The sequence below is a fragment of the Manis pentadactyla genome, chromosome 1 (genome assembly GCF_030020395.1).
Source record: "Manis pentadactyla isolate mManPen7 chromosome 1, mManPen7.hap1, whole genome shotgun sequence".
Classification (NCBI taxonomy): Eukaryota; Metazoa; Chordata; class Mammalia; order Pholidota; family Manidae; genus Manis; species Manis pentadactyla.
Window position 1 is genome coordinate 138,178,268 of NC_080019.1, and position 21,776 is coordinate 138,200,043.

The 21,776-nt window shown below is 37.2% G+C and overlaps 1 protein-coding gene across 2 annotated transcripts in view; it reads left to right on the forward strand.

Moving 5' to 3' along the window:
• The window catches only part of SAMSN1 (SAM domain, SH3 domain and nuclear localization signals 1), a 419,991-nt gene that overhangs the window by 336,235 nt on the left and 61,980 nt on the right, over positions 1–21,776 (forward strand). The window lies entirely within an intron of this gene.

Consider the following 21,776-nt stretch of genomic DNA (forward strand, 5'->3'; position numbering starts at 1 on the left):
TTCTTTGTGATTGCCATTCGCATAAGTACTTTACATGTATTATTTCATTTAAATTTTACAATAACCTGTAAGATAGAGAGTATTATTCTGATATTAATTCCCTGTTTTACAATTGAGAAAAATGAGGAACAACAAGTTACTAACAGGTACAATGTCTCAGAGCTGAAAAGAAGTGGAGCCAAGATCTAGAACCTGGACAGTCTTATGCTAGGAAAGCTGCTTTTAACTAATACATTAGAAGTATTTCCTTTATGCTAAGCTAGGCACTAAGGCTATATGGTGTGAGAGAGTGTGGACTTTAGTATTAGACAAATTTGGATCCAAGCTCTTCTACTTGTTTAGCTTAGGCAAATTGTTGAAACCTTTTAATCTTTATTTTCTCAATTATAAAATGAAAAATAATAATATTAAACTCATGAGTTAATTGAGAAACCAAAATTAAATAACACAAATATTCCAGGGCTTAAGAGTATCTAATTTTTTTTCAACACATGATTGTAAGTTGCTTAAGGCATGTATTGTACCTTTATTTCCCTACAATTCATGGTCATTTGTGTTTGTAGTGAATGAATGGAACAACTCTGTGTATCCAGGAATCTCACTCTATACCATTCTGTACTAAGAATCAGTCTCATTATACAGAGGCTATGTTTCATGGTGCATTTAAAGCTCTCTGAAGCGGTTTATTCTTTCTTGGAATTCTTTCCACCTTTTAAGATTTGTGTATTGTTAGATCTGTGCAGACTAGAGCTAAAGGAATCTTTGTTCAAAGTACCACATTAAATAGTACAGGTGTCTAGTAGCAGACTTGGAATTGATGGAACTGTCCAACATTAATTTTTTTTAGGACTGTCTCCCCACTTTAACTTAATCTTCTTTTGGGGGCTGCTGGACTTTGCAGCCTTCTTCTTGGAGCAATTTCTTAGAAGGCAGCTGGTAATATAATTAAGAACTACTTCTGAAGACATGGACTGCTTCAGAGTCAGGATCAAACACAAATATTTAGAACTTCCTTTGAGAATAAAATCTGGACTTCTTAACTTGATGTTTCCGGATTTCAGCAGCTGGGGCTCAAATCTAACTTCTCAAGCTTTGTCTACTTCTTCTTCCTCATAGATTTTCTATGCTGGACTGCCAAACCAAATGATTTACTGTTCCTAATGACTGTCTTGCATTTTCTTGCCTCTCCATCTCTGTGTTTATGTATTGGCCTCTGCCTGGCATGCTAGTCTAACTTTTAAAATCATTACCCCATCCCTTAAAACCAGATCAAATATTTTTCCTCTAGAAAGCCTTCCTGGGTCATGCCAGACAGAAGTAATCTTTCCTTCCTTTCAACTTTTAGACCACTTAAGGGCATAATTCTTGCATTTTATATTCATCAAACACATATTGTCATCACTGTATGCCAGTTACAATATTAGACACTGGAGATACAGAGCTAGACAATACACACACTGCCTCTGTCATCATGGAGCTTATCATACTCTACCCTGTAGTGAAATTAGTTGGGTATTTGTTTATTTGCTATAAGTAACTAATCTTTGTATCCTCCATAGTCTCGAAAATGTTATGGCATGTTTGCTGACTAAATGAATAGAATTTTAGAAACCAATGGACTTTGTTTCCATTTATCTACATAAAACATTTCTTCTTTCTTATAGCTGTTCTTATATTAATTCAGAGTTATAAATAAACTTAGTTATTGTGTGCATTTGTGGATATGTGTTTAGATTTAGGTATATATATACATATATGCATAGTAATGTTTTCCTTTTTATTCATGTAGTCTTGTCTATTTTAGTACATAACTAAATGATTAATAAAATGACTTTTATCTGCAGAATTATGAGCTCAGAATTTCAAATGATAATGTTTAGCATTTGTGACAGGAAAACCTCACTGGACTTGGAAAGAGGGTTCAAGAACATGTTAGAGTTAAACAGTTTTGGTGAACTTAATGAGAGCACTTGCCCTCAAGAATCTGAGACATAGAGTGAAAGAAGGTGGATGAGTGCAAATCATCATTTTTATATTCTACACATATATTCTATAATAATACCAAGTGAAAATACCCAGTATCATTTTAACATAGCTGGTATATTTTTGGTAATAATTGTAGGTTTATTATTTGGGTTATACTTTAACTTTTCATTCTATAGAAGATAAATAGGCAGATAGAATTGAGGGAAAAGATGTGCTTCTAAAACGAGCGTTAGTCCCAATGACAGGTAGTCAGAGGTGATATTATTGCAATTTTAAAGGGTCAGAGTGTGACCAGATTTTGTTAATGTACCAACATATGCAGACATGCTGGAGCTGAGCCTAGATCCCCACATTTCAGGGGGAATGAAACCAATCAACAAAGATGCTAGTTCCTCCTTAACTTCAGAAAATTGCAGCAATAGTGGGTTCCAGTGTCTTTGATGTTCATTTATCAAATCAGTTTGATGTGGCCGTAAATGAATTGTCTTTCAAAAAGTCCTTATTTACCCACGTATGGCTTCCTTCTAAGCCCCTTCAGGGTCCCACTCTTAAGGTTGGCTCTCAGAGAGCTGAGCTTAACGCCAACCTGACATTCCCAGCAGAGTGAGCTTGGACAAACTCCTTACTCTCTTCAACCCACTAATACCAGTTCTGTACATTGGTTTCAGATGTTAGTCATCCCCTTTCCTCTGAAAGACTCTCTGCATAGTAAAAATACCCATTTGTAAAACAAGGTTATATATGTCTACCATACAGGGCTAATGGGAAGATTAAATGAAATAGTGTTGCATCTCTATTAATAAAGTAGGTAATATGTATAGCAAAATCAAAGAATCCAGAGGCTCAGAAAGAAGCAACATTTTATTCAGTTGAGATGCCATGAGCAAACTGAATCCAGACAGGGAAATGTATTATTTACAAGGGGCTCTTCATGGAAGTCAAGGGAGGAGAATGAGACACACACAGATATTTGATGTACAGTTTAGTTGTTTGTAAGATCTGTGGGATCTGTGAAGTGAGGAAAGATATGTGATAATGGAATTGATATAATTGTGAAAGGTAAAAGATTAGATTTAAGAAAGCACATACTTCATAAAAGAAATGTGAAAGGAAAAACTACTTAAGGATGTGGGTCTTTCCTAAGATCAAGATGAGTGGTGTTGAGAGGGGATTTCAGATGCATTTAAGAAAAGTAATAGTGGAAGTAACCAAAAATAAGATTTGAAGCCAAGTATTTGCAATCAATTTACAAGAAGAGTGATTGAAAGGTACTTATGAAGCTTTGCATGCTAAGGGCTTGAAACACCTTAACAAAAAGAGGAAAGTGAGCCATAGGCTTGGTTGGGAATAAGGGCAAGAAAGAATAAAGTTTGTATGCTGCAAAAGAAATGATACTTTCCTTTAATATGATATTGGGATAACTTTCAGACTTATAAGGAGGATAAACAAATTATTTTTACAAAATTAAGAAATGGAAGTAATTGTGACTTGAAAAGGGGGAGCAAATATCCATGTCACCATTCAGCTGTGTCAAATATTTGAAATTTATTTTATAAAAATAATGTAATATGTTTAAAAAATGATTTTTAAAAAGCTCCTTCAGGAAGAAGGAAAGTCAGAGTCCTGAAAGAACAAAACAGAGACCCAAGTATAGAAGAATTCACATATAGTATATCTAGAAAAATGATAATAACAAGAAATTGAATTACTTAAAAATAAAAGAAAAATGACTGAAGTTTATAAACAGAATCTCAAGGTGAGAAAATAAACAAAACTCTACTTGAAACATCTTAAAATACATAGGAAGATGAGATGGGTAGAGACGGAAGTTATTGGATTACTGCAGGAACCCATCAAAATTGCACCCAAAGAGAAAGTGTGGATAATGGAAATTTCTTTATGGAACTGTTCCATTTAGAGGAACAGGATGTGTGCTAATGCTAACCAAGAAATAAAGGAACAAAAGATTGCACAATTAATCTTCCAATTCAAATGGGGAGCAATGGATACTCTAATTACTGACATGGGAAACTGCTCTTGGGACACAGAGCCGCACTGGCTAAGTGTATAAGAGTTGTAATACTGCCTAAGAGACCTACTGATCTAAGGAAAAGACAGAACCAGGACAAGCTATTTGTGCCTTTCTTCTACTTTGTTTCTCTACTCTCAACCTTGGCAATCTCTCTGAGTCTCTCTGACCCTAGTCTACCTCCTTCAATCAATGTGACACGTCATTACCAAATTAATCTACCAGATTAATTTACTTGACTAATTTACCTGATTAATGTTACCCGATTAATGATTTTGAAGCTCAAACCTAATAGTGTTGCTGCTCCACTCACAAACCTTTAAATGTCTCCCCAACACCTGCAGGGTCAAATGCAAACTCATTCACCTAATCTGCCTTTTAACTAGATCCCTACACATTTCTTCCACATGCATATTCTGCTATAGGCAAAGTGATATCATCCTTTGGTATACAAAGAAGAAATAGCGATTTTTTTTTCCCCATCTTCACAGCTGTTTATACCGTTTCCTCATTTAGGCCTGCCTCTCTTCTCTCCCTATTTGATGAGTAGCATGGAATTTAAAAGTACCAATAGATGAGTAAGAACCCATGGTGTACTCCTTGAAGAAAAAAACAAATATGAAAAGGAAAGAGGAGTGAAAGAACCTGTAAAAGGAGAGTAAGGAGGCACATAGTTTAAGCAAAATTAACTTCATAGATTCTGCTTTATTCTTTATACCTCACTGATGTCACATTCCTGTCAAAAGTCTCCGTGATCCCACTGATGGGGTATTCTTTTCTGGCCAGGTGAATACGCTATATTAAGACTGCTAGCATATCCATCCAGAGGGAGGTAGGCTATGAACAATCAGTGCAGAATTCCTCATAGTACAATGCCCTGTGTTCAATTCTCATAGCAAAAAAAGTCAGAACTTTTATCTGCTTTACATTGGAATTATGGTGGTATGGAAAGAGAACACATTTCAGTGAATAGATATGGAAAGCTTGTGAAAGGAGGGCAGAGTGAATGATGATCTGGACTGAGAAATTCAAAAGGAAAAATAGGAAAACATGATGCAAAAATATCAAAAGACATCTATTCTTACTATACTCTACACTGCAATTAAAGACCCTGAAAGTCAACACTCTAAAAATAATTTTAGGGGCCTAAATGAACAAGAACAAATAATTAATTATGAATGTTTTATATGACAAGTTTTAAGTTCCAGCCAAAATAATGTTTGATTGAAGAAGAATTAACATTTATCCAAAGAAGAATTTGAAAATGAGGACATGCTGTCGCAGCTTACTGATTCCTTCATTCTTCCATTCATCCATTCATTCACTCCTGAGCAAAGGCATATTAAGTGCCTTCTGAGACACTTGATCTGTGATTGTGGGAGATTAGAAATATGTGTGTGGGGAGATGGACAATCTACCATTTCATATTTATAATGAGAGTTTATGGGGTCTTATTAGAAAGAAAAGGAAAACAAATAATCACAATTGTTGGCATAATGATTCACTAGGATGGCAAACACATTGCAGTACTTGTATATAAAGTAATCCTAGAAAAGATCTTGCAGACATAAAACACATTTAACATAAAAAAAAAGAAGTTATAAAAGAAACACTTAAATTATGAGATACTATAATAGGGAAAAATTTCAGAAGTATAGAAATTATTGAGATTGAGTTTGAGGAAAGTAAGTTATAAGTGTGTATAAAAGTTTAAAAGTCTTTTCTAATAAAATCTTATATGATAAATATCAACATAAAATGAGAAAATGTAATTGTTTTATAATTGTAAAATACCATTTTAGAAGTCCAGGATGACCAGAGATAACATTAAATTAGAATTTTGAGAGAGATTCAAGATGGTGGTGTGAGAGGTGAGATGAAGAATTCCTCCCAAAACCAAAAATAGTATGAAAATATAGTTAATTGCTACAACTAACCATAAAACAGCAACAAAAAAGAAGGCTGAACCAGACTGCACGTAGACCTCATGAACAGAGCAGACCTCATGAATACAGGGTAATGTACGAAAGTCTTAATCCGGTGGGACCCAAGCCCTTCCCCCACACCAGCTCACTGGCGGGAGGAAGAGAAATGGAGCAGGAAAGGGGGTGGAAGCCTAGAACTGCTGAACACCAAGCCCTGGAGGTCTGCTTTGGGAGCAGAAACCTACACTGTGTGGTGCTCTGGACGTTGGGTTGCTGGGACAGGCAGAGCACTTGAGAGAAAGATTCCAGCCATTTGTGGAGGGGGGGATCCACACCCGGCCGCTCTGGGACAAAGGAAAGGCAGGCGGTGTGGGAGGCTTCCTAGCAGCGAAAGGGCTGCTGAAGGAATGGGGTTTGCACGGAGCTCACTGCGCTGGGAAGGGGAGAGCTGGACAAGGTTGTCTCAGCATGCTCTACCCAGCTGGTAGGGAACTTTGAGGAGCTTCAGGCGCCCCATCCCCTGGCTGCCTACTCAGTTCCGAGGCCCCCCACTGTGACATGCAACCTGCTGCGCCTCCCTCCTAGCTTGCCCTCACTGGTTCACAAACCCGCAATCACTGCACTGGCATCAGGCCAGCCAGAAGGAGGCCCCGCCTACAACAGCTATAGACGCAAAGTGCAGAGGCTTACACCTGTGTGCTTGGCCCACTGGCTCTGACACTGGAGACAGGCACCACAGATGGGAATCAGGAAAGAGATCTTTCCTCCCCCCAGGCATCAGCTCCACTCCCCTACGACCCCCAGCCTCACTCTAGGGGTTGATCAGTTCCAGAGACTAGAGCATCTGGGCACTCGTGGGCACCACATAGAAATATGGAATGTCAAAAGATCATGGTTCAGACCAAAATCTCACAAACCCCAGAAAAAGGGCCTACTGAAACTGAACTCACCAATCTGCCTGACAGAGAGTTCAAAATAAAAATCATAAACATGCTTGTGGAGGTACATAAAAATATTCAAGAACTCAGGAACAAATTAAAGTCGGAGATTCAATCATTAAGAAATTCCATATCTGAAATGAAACATACAATGGAGGGATTTAGAATCAGATTAGATGCAGTAGAAGAGACGGTAAATGGAATAGAAATTAGAGAAGAGGAATAAAAAGAAGCTGAGGCACAAAGAGAAAAAGGAATCTCTAAGAATGAAAGAATATTGAGAGAACTGTGTGACCAATCCAAACAGCACAATATTCATATTATAGGTGTACCAGAAGAAGAAGAGAGAGAAAAAGGGATAGAAAGTGTCACTGAGGAAGTAATTGCTGAAAACTTCCCCAATCTGGGAAGGAGATAGTCTCTCAGGCCATGGAGGTGCACAGATCTCCCAACATGAGAGACTCAAGGAAGACAACATCAAGACATATAATAATTAAAATGGCAAAGATCAAGGATAAAGACAGACTTTTAAAAGCAGCTAGAGAGAGAAAAAAGATCACATACAAAGGAAAACCCATCAGGCTATCATCAGACTTCTCAACAGAAACCTTACAGGCCAGGAGGGAGTGGCATGATGTATTTAATGCAATGAAACAGAAGGGCCTTGAACCAAGAATACTATACCTGACAAGGTTATCAGTTAAATTTGAAGGAGGGATTAAACAATTTTCAGATAAGAATAAGTTGAGAGAATTTACCTCCCACAAACCACCTCTACAGGGCATTTTGGAGGGACTCCTAAAGATAGAAGTATTCCTAAGGCTAAACAGATGTCACCCAAGGGATAGACAAAGAGCACAGAATATGATTCATAACATACAAAGAATGGAGGAGGAAGAAAAAGGAGGGAAAAAAAAAGAAGAACTTTTAGGTTATGTTTGCAATAGCACACAAAGTGAGTTCAATTAGACTGTTAGATAATAAGGGTATTACCCTTCAACCTTTAGTAACCACGAATCTAAAGCCTGCGATGGCAATAAGTACATACCTGTTGATAACCACCCTAAATGTAAATGGTCTGAATGCACCAATCAAAAGACATAGAGTCACTGAATGGATAAAAAACAAGACCCATCTATATGCTGCCTACAAGAGACTCACTTCAAACCCAAAGACATACACAGACTGAAAGTAAAGGGATGGAAAAAGATATTTCATGAAACAAACAGGGAGAAAAAAGCAGGAGTTGTAGTACTTGTATCAGACAAAATAGACTTCAAAACAAAGTAAGTCACAAGAGACAAAGAAGGACATTACATAATGATAAAGGGGTCAGTCCAACAAGAGAATATAACTATTAAAAATATATATACACCCAACACAGGATCACCTACATATGTGAAACAAATACTAACAGAATTAATGGGGAAAATAGAATGCAATGTATTCATCTTAGGAGATTCAACACACAACTCACTCCAAAGGACAGATCCACCAGACAGAAAATAAGTAAAGAGACAAAGTCACTGAAAAACATATTACAACAGATGGAACTAACGGACATCTACCGAACACTCCATCCAAAAGCAACAGGATACACATTCTTCTGAAGTGCACATGGAACAATTTTCAAGAATAGATCATGTACTCGGCCACAAAAAGAACCTCAGTAAATTTTAAAAGATTGAAATTTTACTAACCAGCTACTCAGATCACAAAGGTATGAAACTAGAAATAAATTACACAAAAGGAAAAAGCCCACAAACACATGGACACTTAATAACATGCTCCTAAGTAATCAGTGGATCAATGACCAAATAAAAATATAGATAAAGCAATATATGGAGACAAATGACAATTATAATCAACAACACAAAATCTGTGGGATGCAGCAAAGGCTGTGATAAGAGGGAAATATATTGCAATACAGACGTACCTCAGGAAAGAAGAACAATCCCATATGAACAGTCTAAACTCACAATTAATGAAACTAGAAAAGGAAGAACAAATGAGGCCCAAAGTCAGTAGAAGGAGGGGCATAATAAAGATTAAGGAAGAAATAAATAAAATTGAGAAGAATAAAACAATAGAAAGAACCAGTGAAAGCAGGAGCTGGTTCTTTGAGAATATAAACAAAAGAAATTGAATTGGTAATCAAAAAACTACCTAAGAACAAAACCCCTGGACCACATGGTTCCACTGCTGAATTTTATCAAACATTTAGTGAAGACTTATTACTCATCCTCCTTAAAGTTTTCTAAAAAGTAGAAGAGGAGGGAATACTCCCAAACTCATTCTATGAGGCCAACATCACTCTAATACCAAAACCAAGCAAAGACACCACAAAAAAAGAAAATTACAGACCAATATCCCTGATGAACATGGATGCAAAAATACTCAAGAAAATATTAGCAAACTGAATTCAAAAATACATCAAAAAGATCATCTATGATGATCAAGTGGGATTTATCCCAGGGATGCAAGGATGGTACAACATTCGAAAATCCATCAACATCATCCACTACATCAACAAAAAGAAGGTCAAAAACCACATGATCATCTCCATAGATGCTGAAAAAGCATTTGACATAATTCAACATTCATTCATGATAAAAACTCTCAACAAATGGGTATAGAGGGCAAGTACCTCGACATAATAAAGGCCATATATGACAAACCCACAGCCAATATTATACTTGACAGCAAGAAGCTGAAAGCTTTTCCTTTAAGATCAGGAACAAGACAAGGATGCCCCACTCTCCCCACTCTTATTCAACATAGTACTGGAGGTCCTAGCCACAGCAATCAGACAACACAAATAAATAAAAGGCATCCAGATTGGCAAGGAAGAAGTCAAACTGTCCCTGTTTGCAGATGGCATGATATTGTACATAAAAAACCCTAAAGAATCCACCCCAAAATTACTAGATCTAATATCTGAATTCAGCAAAGTTGCAGGATACAAAATTAATACATAGAAATCTGTTGCATTCCTATACACTAACAATGAACTAGCAGAGAGAGAAATCAGGAAAACAATTCCATTCACAATTGCATCAAAAAGAATAAAATACCTAGGAATAAACCTAACCAAGGAAGTGAAAGACCTATACCCTGAAAACTATGGGACATTCTTAAAATAAATTGAAGAGGACACTAATAAATGGAAATTCATCCCATGCTCTTGGCTAGGAAGAATTAATATTGTCAAAATTGCCATCTTGTCTAAAGCAATCTATAGATTCAATGCAATCCATATCAAAATACCTAAAGTATTCTTCAATGAACTAGAGTAAGTAGTTCTAAAATTCATATGGAACCACCTCTCAGCAATCCTGAGAAGGAAGAATAAAGCAGGGGAAATTACACTCCCTGATTTCAAGCTCTACTACAAAGTCACAGTAATCAAGACAATTTGATACTGGCACAAGAACAGACCCATAGACCAGTGGAACAGGCTAGAGAGTCCAGATATAAATCCAAGCATATATAGTCAATTAATATATGATAAAGGAGCCATGGATATACAATGGGGAAATGACATCCTCTTCAACAGCTGGTGTTGGCAAAACTGGACAGCTACATGTAAGAGAATGAAACTGGATTATTGTCTAACCCCATACACAAAAGTAAACTCAAAATGGATCAAACCTGAATGTAAGTCATGACACCATAAAACTCTTAGAAAAAAAATATAGGCAAAAATCTCTTGGACGTAAACATGAGCAAGTTCTTTATGAACACATCTCCCCAGACAAGGGAAACAAAAGCAGAAATGAACAAGTGGGACTATATCAAACTAAAAAGCTTCTGTACAGCAAAGGATACCACCAGTAGAACAAAAAGACATCCTACAGTATGGGATAATATATTCATAAATGACAGATCTGATAATGGGTTGACATTCAAAATATATAAATAGCTCACACACCTCAACAAACAAAAAGCAAATAATCCTATAAAAAAAATGGGCACATGATCTGAAGAGACACTTCTCCAAAGAAGAAATTCAAATGGCCAAGAGACATATGAAAAGATGCTTCACATTGCTAATCATGAGGAAAATGCAAATTAAAACCACAGTGAGATATCACCTCACACTGGTTAGGATGGACAACATCCAAAAGACAAACAGCAACAAATGTTGTCGAGGATGTGGAGAAAGGGGTACCCTTCTACACTGCTGGTGGGTATGTAAACTAGTTCAACCATTGTGGAAAGCAGTATGGAGGTTCCTCAAAAAACTAAAAATAGAAATACCTATTGACCCAGGAATTCCACTCTTAGGTATTTACGCTAAGAATGCAGAAGCCCAGTTTGAAAAAGACAGATGCACCCCTATGTTTATTGCAGCACTATTTACAATAACCAAGAAATGGAAGCAACCTAAGTGTCCATCAGTAGATGAATGGATAAAGAAGATGTGGTACAGATACACAATGGAATATTATTCCGCCATTAGAAAAAAACAAATCCTACCATTTGCAACAACATGGATGGAGCTAGAGAATATTATGCTCAGTGAAATAAGCCAGGCGGAGAAAGACAAGTATCAAATGATTTCACTTATCTGTGGAGCATAAGAACAAAGCAAAAACTGAAGTAAGAAAACAGCAGCAGACTCACAGAACCCAAGAATGAACTAACAGTTACCAAAGGGAAAGGGACTGGGGAGGATGGGTGGGAAGGGAGGAATAAGGGGGAAAACGGGGCATTACGATTAGTACCCATAATGTGGGAGGGTGAGGACATGGGGCAGGCAGTATATACAGAGAAGTCAAGTAATGATTCTATAGCATCTTGCTGCGCTGATGGATGGTGACTGTGATGGGGTGTTTGGGGGTACTTGGTAATGGGGGGGATTTAGTGGCCATAATGTTGTTCAAATAATTGTATATTAATGATATCAAAATAAAGAAAAATATTAGAATTGTGAGGTAGAACAATGTAGATCACAAACCTGTCTAATTATTTGGGTTGATGTTTGGCTTTTTCCAATTATAGTAACAAACCTGTAATCTAATTCTAGAACTGTTAGAAAGTCAAAGAACCCTTTTTCATGAATTGGTCTAAGGGTTTTGCACCACTTCTCTCTTTTTTGTCAGGGGAGGGTTTTTGTTTTTGTTTTTCTCTGTGCTTGTTTACTCAAGTTCATCAAATAAAGGAGAAGTCTGAGCTGATACTCCCACAATAAAATCTTTTTTAAATCATCATAATATATTTGTCATCTATAATAGTTCTTGTTATAGTGAAAAAGGACCCATGATCTCTTTGGCTTATATAAGAAAAGTTGCATTTGTTTCACTGGACCCTCAAATGGTAGGAGGAGGCCCAGTCACACTCACTGACCACTGGAGACCCCCAGCTCCTCCTTGTTTAGAGCCTAACTCTTTTGCACGGTTCATCAGAATAAAACAAATCACCAAAGCTGGACATAGACCTTTATAGGAGTGGCCTGAATGTTAGAATATTTTATATCATGAGCCCTGGAGAACACTCCAAGTGCTGACAGATTTTCTTTTGCAGCAGAAAAACAAGCTCATAATTCAAATATTGCTAAGCAAGTTAAAGACAAAGTCATATTCTGAGTGTGCAGCATGACGGGTTAGAGGCTGTGTTACATATCAAAGGAGCCCAGGTTGGAGTCAAGAGAGACACGTATGAACTCAACTCTGTCACTTACTAGGATCTCTGAGCCAGGGTGCTTAATCTCCATGGTCTTCTGTCTCCTCATTTTTAGAATAAAGGGACAACCATCAATGATTTTTAAGATCCTTTTTACCCTCAATGGTTTGGACTATGAGGATGCTCTGAGGAAGATAAATTATATGAGCAGAGATAAGTAAATAAAGATTTTCTTTCAGCTTTTTCAAGGCAGCTCATTTCTCACGCTTCAAATGACCATTTTTTACGTTACTTCTCTCACTTTTTTTCTTTACATAAGCTATTTTAGGTTTTGGGCTTGCTTTTGGTTTGGTTTTGTTTTTTTCCTGACCAACTGCGCTTCCTCTGTCCTGGCTACTTCCTCTCTTCTATCGCTCACGTATGAGTTAACTATGCATGTGAATGGAGACTTCACTTGGAATACAACCAGGTCCTCCTGGCCATGAAAAATTCTTAATGAACCAAATGTCTACATTTCCACTCTCAGGAGCTAAGAAGGCTTGTGCCACCCAAAAAGAACTACCTTTAAAAATCTGTTTGAATGCCATTTCAGAGGGCTAAATTCTGCTTTGAAAAATGGGTGGGTGAAGTTTAAGTATGATTGTAGAGAGAGGCAGAAAAGCAGGGACTATGCAATGTGAAAAGTGTTGGATAGAAGTAAGACATCCTCTTTTTGGCACCGTCACCCGCCACACACACACACAGACACACACACACTAGATACTACCTTGAGTGTTCATGTCTCTGAGATCTTATTCTGATCATGCAGACATGTCAATATAATGATAACCATGGCTTGCATTGCTGTAGCAGTTGACTGTATTTCAGGTGCTTTTATCTATGCTATCAGTAAGGTGGTATTATCAACCCCATTTTATTAATAAAAATATGAAGCATGAAGAAGTTAAATAATTTACAGATTTTTAAGCCCCAATCTATTAGAGTCCAAAGTTTTTCTGCAAAGATTGTGGTTTTATAACTTTTGAGACTAGGCTAGTAACCTATCTGTATCTCATCTATAAAAATCAAAACATTAGTTCCTGTCTTGCTGTGTAAAAATGAAATGATTCATGTGAAAGTTCCAATTCAAGGTAAGGGCTTAACAGCTTAATAAAGAGTCCCTGCCTTCGAGGTGCAATATAACTTTTCCCACATTTTTTCTTATACTAGTACTATAAATTAGGCAAATGTTATGGTCATTTTACAGATGGAGAAATTGAGGCAAATGAAGATTGAGTGAATTACCTAAGGTCCCACAGCAGATGATGGCAGAGATGGTACTGACCATAAACCTCCTAACTCTTAGTCCAGACTTTTCCTGTCAGTGTTTTTTTTTAGATTTTCAGCAAAAAGGTAAATAAACTTTATGGTAAAGAGGAAGTATACATGGTAGAAACTCCATGAGTGTCAGAGCCAAATAAGCCTGGCCTTGAATTGTAGCCTTACTACTTATTGTCTGTGTCACTAAGTTACTTGATTTCTCTAAGTTTCATTTATTTACCTATTAAATGAACACAATGAAGATTTCTTTGTGAAGTTCTTATAAGAATTAGACATAAAGTGTTGGATTGTATATCTGACATCCAGATGGAACTTAATGAAGAAGAGCTGCTATTGTTAGTGGAAATTATTACTACTTAATTGCAATTTATAATTATGTGTTCATAATTATTTATCCTTCATTCAATGAAAAACAGCATGTCTTCGTGTATCAGTTACTGCACTGGGCTGCTGTGGGGCCACAAAGATGACTAGGATATACACTTGGCATTGCAGTATCACCATCAGTAATCCTCAGCAATTTTGTTTCACATGAGATAATGTTGTATTAATTACTAATTTTCTCTGATTTTTCAGATTTTTAAAATAGAGTGTGCCCAGTTTTCTTCCTGGAGATAAGCCAGAACTGCCTCATTCAAAGTACACAGTACATTTGTAGGTAGACTCTGCTTTTAGCTTCCAGGAGGTGTTCCTGTGACTCTCCAAGGCATGCAGACAAAAAGAAGGTGGGGTTGGTAGTGTCTGTGCTGGGCTCACCATTGCCCTTTTCTGACTTCCAAAATTATCACCATATTTTTATTTAGCATAGTCTTATGTATGTAAAATGATTTTACCTTAATAAAACTCCTTTCATATTTTTATCATAGCCTTATCACATACGCATTTCATGATACTTTATTTCTGAGTCAGACTGTAACTCTCAGGCATAACACACCTTTTTCAGGAAAGAATGAAAAATGACGCAAAGAAATTTACATTCCCTCTCCTTCCTAGGAAGTTGTAAAGCAACTAGTTGAATTCACTCTAAAAACCATTGTGAATATTCAGTGTAATATCTTTATGCATCTCATGGTCCTAGCTATTAAATATAACCATATTGATGTATAATTGCGTTAGAAATATGGCCTTATTGCAGCTCACCTTACACCCAACCCAAATGGAAGCTCACATCTCACACATAGAAAGGGATGTTTAGCCGGGGCACAAAATGGATTAAATTCAAGCACTCATTTATTCATTCACTCAGCAATTTATTTTGGAATATTTACATTGAACATTGAACCTTATAAGGAGGATAAAATGTTTGGCAGAAACAGACACTATGTAACTCTTAGTCCAAACAGAGACAAAAATATAAATAATCACACAGCTAAACGTGAAACGGTAACTTTGATAAGATCCCTGAGAGCTACATGGATCTCTGAAGGCCTATAAGAGGCATATTTGAGCTATTCAACGACTCAGAAAACACTTTCAGGGGTAATGATGACTGAGCTCAAATAGGAGTCAAGTAGCCCAAATGAGGGAGAATGAGAGAACAGTCAGGGTGGCTGGGAGAGAAAGAAAAGTGATGTGGCAAAGGTAGGTCTGAGGAAGGAGTCAGACCACTCATGGCCTCACAGGTTCTAAATTTTGTTGATTGGCCCCTAAAAGCAGTGGAAAGCTTTGCAAGAAGTGCTTTAGGCTAATGGCTGGGTCTTATCAGTTTGTTTGTTTCTTATTTGTTTGTTGAGGGTGCAAGATACGTGATTGCTCTCCACAGTAGCAAGAATATATTGGAGATGTTGGGGGCTCAAATGATGGTGGTAGGATGAAGAAGATGAATGAAAATCTCTCAGGCTCATAGTCTTATGTCCCCAACATACACATTTTTTCAAATGAAAGAAACGTCAATTTGAAAATCATCTTTTGGAATGTAAAATGAAAAGCCTGTTCACTTTAGAACATATGGTCACAGATGACAGCAGAGAAGTGACACGATGACATGCCTGCACATTCCAAATATGTCTTTTAATTTTTAAAACTCACAAATTCATCGCTACCACAGTGACTTAATGGAATCATTACCAATGGATAAAGAAATGTCATCCATTTGCCTTCCCTGATCCCACTTGGATATAGGCCATTGTTTCTACAAAGAGTGGCTTGGAGCCATGCAAGGTTTCAAGGGAAATTGGCCTTTCAGAAGGGCATATGAATAGATAATGCATATTGCCACTGTAAAATCTCTAATGAATATTGAGGGTGGCTTTTATTTGGGGTGATTGAAATGAACTCATAAATTCTCTCTCTAGGATACGGGAATTTTTTCCTCCCTGTGGAGAGATTTAATGGGTTTGCAGCATTCTGAACGATTTGGCAAGAAATCAGAGATACCTGCGCAGTCACCCACAAAGGGCGCTTAGCTTCTTGCATGTGATAGTCACCACCACAAAATGTTTTCTGTAAGAGCCCAGAATGATTGATGCAACCCACCCTAAGCCATGACAAGGTGTCAACTGAAAAACTGGAAAAAAAGAAGTGGTTAAAGACATGGCAGCTTTTTGACTTTTAGAGAAGGGTTACTTCCTTTGAGATAAAAAGTTAGACCTGCCACCTGCAAAATTTAGATCAGTTGTTTGTGGCAAGCGCCATGATATTTTGAGGCCACTGAGAGCTCTGACTGCTCTCTGTATGGAGTAGATTAAAGGGTTCCCACACAGTGATAAATACATCGCAAAGAGCCATAACAGGAATACAGTAAGTTGTAGCAGCTAATGGTAAACTTCCAGTTAAAACAATATTCTTAGGATTTCTCTGGTCAGTTCCCATTTTATGTGTGCTATTTGTGATAAGTTAATTTTTCACATTTGAAGAATCAATATCGTTCAAAGCTTTATAGGATTGAAGAAGAGAATTAGAGGCAAAAGTTCCAGAGAGTTTTGCTAGATGTGTGGGCCTAGGTTAACAGAACACATTCTATAAAGTGCAAAAATAATCTCTGAAGACAGTAGATGAGGAGTAAGATTTAAAATATCATCAGCTCTCACTTTTCTTTGCATGAGGAAGGAAAATGGGGAAAATGACCCAAAGCAGCAATTATGCAAAAGGCATTCAGATTTTTTATAGAATGTGGCAGAGAAGCTATTTTCAGAGAAAGTAACTTTTTAATACTTTTTAATGCTAAACTTTCTGTCCTTGACTTTCACAAGTCTAAAAAGAGTTCTGGGTAATTTTGTTCTGTTGAAAGAGTATTCTTTCATAGAATGAACCCATGATCCTGCTTTCTTAGCCCATGAGTTAGATACTCTGAAAAAAGTTAACCCAAATGTCCTGCATTCTATTTATGTGAAGGGATTATTGCTATTATTTAAGACCCTGGGTTGCTTTTTGATACTGGATACCAATACTTGGTTCAGTAGGGAAATTTTTCTAAGTGTAGAATTGTCTTTCAGTTAGGCTTCTTTTGAGTGGCACACTTCTCCATTTGTGAAGATTCTGGGTTGGAGAACAAGTCAGATGGTATGGGCTGGGCTATAATTTCCTTGTAAAACAAATCAATAAGACTAGATGACCACTGAGACCTCTTCCAAGAATAAATATTCATGAATCAACTTTGTGAAGGAATAAATATCAGTTGTGGCATTAAACTATCATCTGGGAGGTAGGACCTGATTCCCATGAAAATATCCCCAAACTCAGAGCCTTATAGTCTAAGAGGAAAAATGTTGAAAAGCTTTCATTACCCAACTTTAAATAATTAGGCAAGAGGCAATGTGTACTGTTCTTCTTACTTGGACGTCTTACCATCTCACAATTAGTAGAAAATGCCACTTATGTGAAAGGTTGATATAGTCCCATTTATGAGGTAGATTTAGGCAGCTCATTCTAGATGAGAGCCAGAGGCCTTTGGAAGCCTGAAGGTTTGAAGGAGAGAAGTGACATAGGAAGAAAGAATCATAGTGCAACTGATTCCAAATAAAACAATCTCTGTTTCACAGTTTGGCTAGAGTATTATGTTCTAGAACTGTATTTCTTAATGTTTTCCCATGAACCAACTGCATCAGAATCACCTAAGACATTACTAAGGTCTGCCTACTCCAGACTTACTGAATCAGAATTTCTAGAGTCCTTAGGTTATATTTTTTATGTTCACTGGAGTTTGAGAAGCACCTCTGAGTAGAAAAAAAAAACAATTCATCATTCCCTGATTTTTCAATTTCATTTTCACCTATCTGGAAGTCCTTTTGAGAATGTATTGTGTGTATATCACTTTCACAAGTTATTTACATCTAATAAGCACAAACACCCTGTAAAGTAGATAATTTTCCAAATGCAGCAATAGGGCGCTGAGGATTGAGGAAGTTGCCCCAGCCCTGTTTCAGGGCCAAGCTGGGATTTTAGTCAGTCTGCAACTGCCTTCATATAAAACAGTCCCATCACCCTAGGGACCTCATGCTGTGAACACTGAAGGCAAACACCCGCAGCCCTTGGGAACTCTCTGTGCTCCACGCCCTTATGATCAGCCTGTATGAAAGTGCTTCGAATGTGGGCAGCTGGTAAATCCCTAGAGGCTGTTTTGTGCCTTCCAAACTGACTTGTTTAAAACTCTCGTCAGAGAGTGTTTGGGGCTTTTGCTCACAGAGCAAAAAAAAAAAAATCCCCAGACACAGGGTATAAAAAACCACCAGGCCACTTACCATATGTCTTCCAGATTTTACAAAATGCTTTTGAGTATACATAGCTCTTATGACTATAACATAAGCATTATTTTCTTTAGTAACTGTGTAAGTGGAATTTGATTTTCTTAAGTGGGTCATTGTTTTGTTCTTTCAAACTTCTCATCCAAGCTAGATTAAAAATGGTTTTTAATCACCTGCCTCATTTGTGCAACTTTCTCTAGTTTATGGGTGCCTTTTTTATCGTCTATGCCATCATTTTTCAACCTTCTCTTCTGCAACTCCTCCTTAGTAAGGGTGTTTTACTGGGTTGCCTCTCTGTAGTTCTGGTAGCCGTGGAACTCTCTTCCAACACCATATGACTAAAGGCTACTAGCAGTGTTCTATGCAATAGACTAAAGAGCAAAAGTCATCCTCTCTGTCAGAGGGTCAAAGAAAATGTCCAGTTTTGTTGATTAGGCAGCCTACTTACTTACTTAGTAAGAGTTTCCAATATCATTTGATCATGAGCTCTAAATCCTAAGATGTTTAAACCAAGCTGGTGCGTTTGAAAGGCAACTCAACATAGGGTGTGTGTGTGTGTATGCATGTGTCTCTGAGTTCCTTTGCATCGAGTATCGGCTATCACTAACATAACTCAAAAAGGAACAATTAAAAAAAGGTTTCATTTGCTTCACTGTGGCAAACTTCATATGCCTTTATTTTTTATTCAAAACCAGTCATTTTTAAGTGGTGTTGTACGGTGACCACATATGTTGCAAAGGGTATTTTGTTTTTTTTTAAGGTTCCTATAAATGTCAGAATAGGTTGTGGGAAATGAAAATCATTGATGCTGAATGGTAACAAAACAGATGATTTTGAAATATTTATGTTAAAAGGCTTTTTGAAATTGAATACTTAGCTTCTGTAATGTGCTTTTCCTGACTATCTGCAACCCTTAGATATCCTTATTCACCACAATTAGTCAATTTGATAGCCGTATTTATTGTACATTAATTCAGTTCAGATGAAAGTGCAGAAGAATCTCCCTTGACTAAAATAAAACTGAATTTAAATTCAACCAAAGAAACCACAGGCAAATGTGGTTACTGCCAATGAGTTTTCAACCAGAGCAGCAGTCTGTCCTTTGTATCTGGGCAAATGAGATTGTGTCTTTACCAGTAGCAAAAACAGAACTAATTAGGTTAGTTTCTATACACAGGATTGGAAGTGAACAAACTATGATATATGTCCCTGTTCTTTCCATTGTCTAGACCTATGCCCCACTCCCCACCCCACTGACAGGTAGACACAATACATTGGCTTGCCTTTTGAAATTAAACATATCAACCAATCACCAAGATTTAATAAGCTCCTAATAGCCACAGAACATTTTTGCATTTTTAATGAGGCTAGCACTATACTCACCATGTGAAGAAGTTTATGCAGCATGGTATGTGAGGAAGGCCATTGGACTTTAAAGGAAGGAATCCTGAGTTTAAATTTGGAATCCATGGCATACATAGTCACGCTACTGTCTGACTCCCAATTACTTCTGTGTGGTGGGAATAATATGGCCTTTCTTCCTGACTTAGTGTTAATACTGTAAGAGATATTTTATGTGAATGTTTTTAGCTCTCTGCCTGGCATATAGATGGTGGCCCCAAACCCCAAGAACCAATGGTAAAATGAAACAAATACATATTTTAGAAAACTGCACCTCAAAATCAGTGTGAGAATTATAGATTCCCATGTAAATGAAGCATTTTGTTGAGCTCATTGACTCACTTTTAAACTTTAATACTGTCTCTAAACTTCTCTATATGTCTCCTAATATAAATGTTAGCATTATCAGATGATCAGTAGTTGAAGATATTTTCCATACATCTTTGAGGACTTGTATATGATATACATAAACCAAAATGTGTTTTCTTCTTATCTTCACATGTGTCCCTTCTGTTTTATTCCACCCCCTCCTCCATGCTATTTCAATTTACTTCCCCAGGGGCTTTTCCCACACTTTGAAGCCTGCACACATCCACTTGTGCTTGTTACAACTCCTCCCCCGGGGTTGATTTTGAGTTATAAAACCAAGGTTTATATGTGTAGCTGGTGGCTAAAGACATGAATGGGATTGCTTTTGGTTTGCAGGTTTCTTCATTACTTTGCTTATGAGTTTTCGTCTACATAGGGTTTAGCTGTATAATATAGTGGAGTCAGACAGCCCTGGATTCCAATTCACTACTTGTTGGCTTTTTTACTTTAGGTGAGTTACCTGTTGCGTGCTTCAGTTTCCTCTTTGTAAAATAGGGGATAATAACGCTTTTTACAGTCCTAAGAGGACTGAATGAAATGCAGTGATCTCTAGCAGGATATTAATAACTGTTGGCTCCTTTTCTTCTTCCAAGAAATCTTTCTTCTTCTCCCATTTTATACTTTAATAACAAACTAGACTGAGCATGTGAGTATGGGGAATAGTGGCTTTTAAACTTATGAACAATACTGTGTCTGTATATCCATATAACTCTTTTTTCAAGTCAGTGTTTTGGAGGGACCCGAGTTCCTCTATTAGATTACCTGATTTGAAATCAATTGCACAAGTTCAGAACTAGCCATCTTCTGCCTTCTGAAATCCAGATAATATATACATTTTTTAGATGGAGCTATTTCCCAATTGCTAAGCACATACTAGGAACTAAAAATTTTTTTAAAATGGTGTTTCGAAGAAGGAGTTAAAAAATGAATGAATGCCAGTGGGCAAGTATACCTAACTCTGCCACTCCCTGTAGATACAGGCATTTTTTATTTCCTTTTGCTACTACTCTTAATTGTGCCTATTATTGCTTGTTCAGTATTTTCCTATCTAGGTAATTTAACCACTACTGATACTGACACAAATATCAATCACAGAGAGACAGGGCACCCTGTTATTGATATCCATACCCACAGTCTGTCCCAAATATTTTATCTCTGTTCTTTCCTTAAAGAAAACATGTTTTCCAAGATAAGAAACTGGCATGCAGCATTGATTAAGGCTTCCAGCCTCTCTAAATGTCATTCTGTAGGAATCACTAAGTACAGAACCCCCTGTTGTTTGTACACCCACAGCTTAATCGCTGTGGAAGGTCACATGGCAACAGTAGAGCATTGCATTTGCACCACAGATCGAGACTCAGGCTCTAGGTCCAGTGGTGCCCTTGGCTATTTCTGTTTCCTGAAACCAAGCCTCCGCATCTCTCTGAGTCTTACTTTTCCCAAATGAATATTGCAGTTTTACATATTGTGCCTAAGACATCTGAATACTAAACTCTGTACA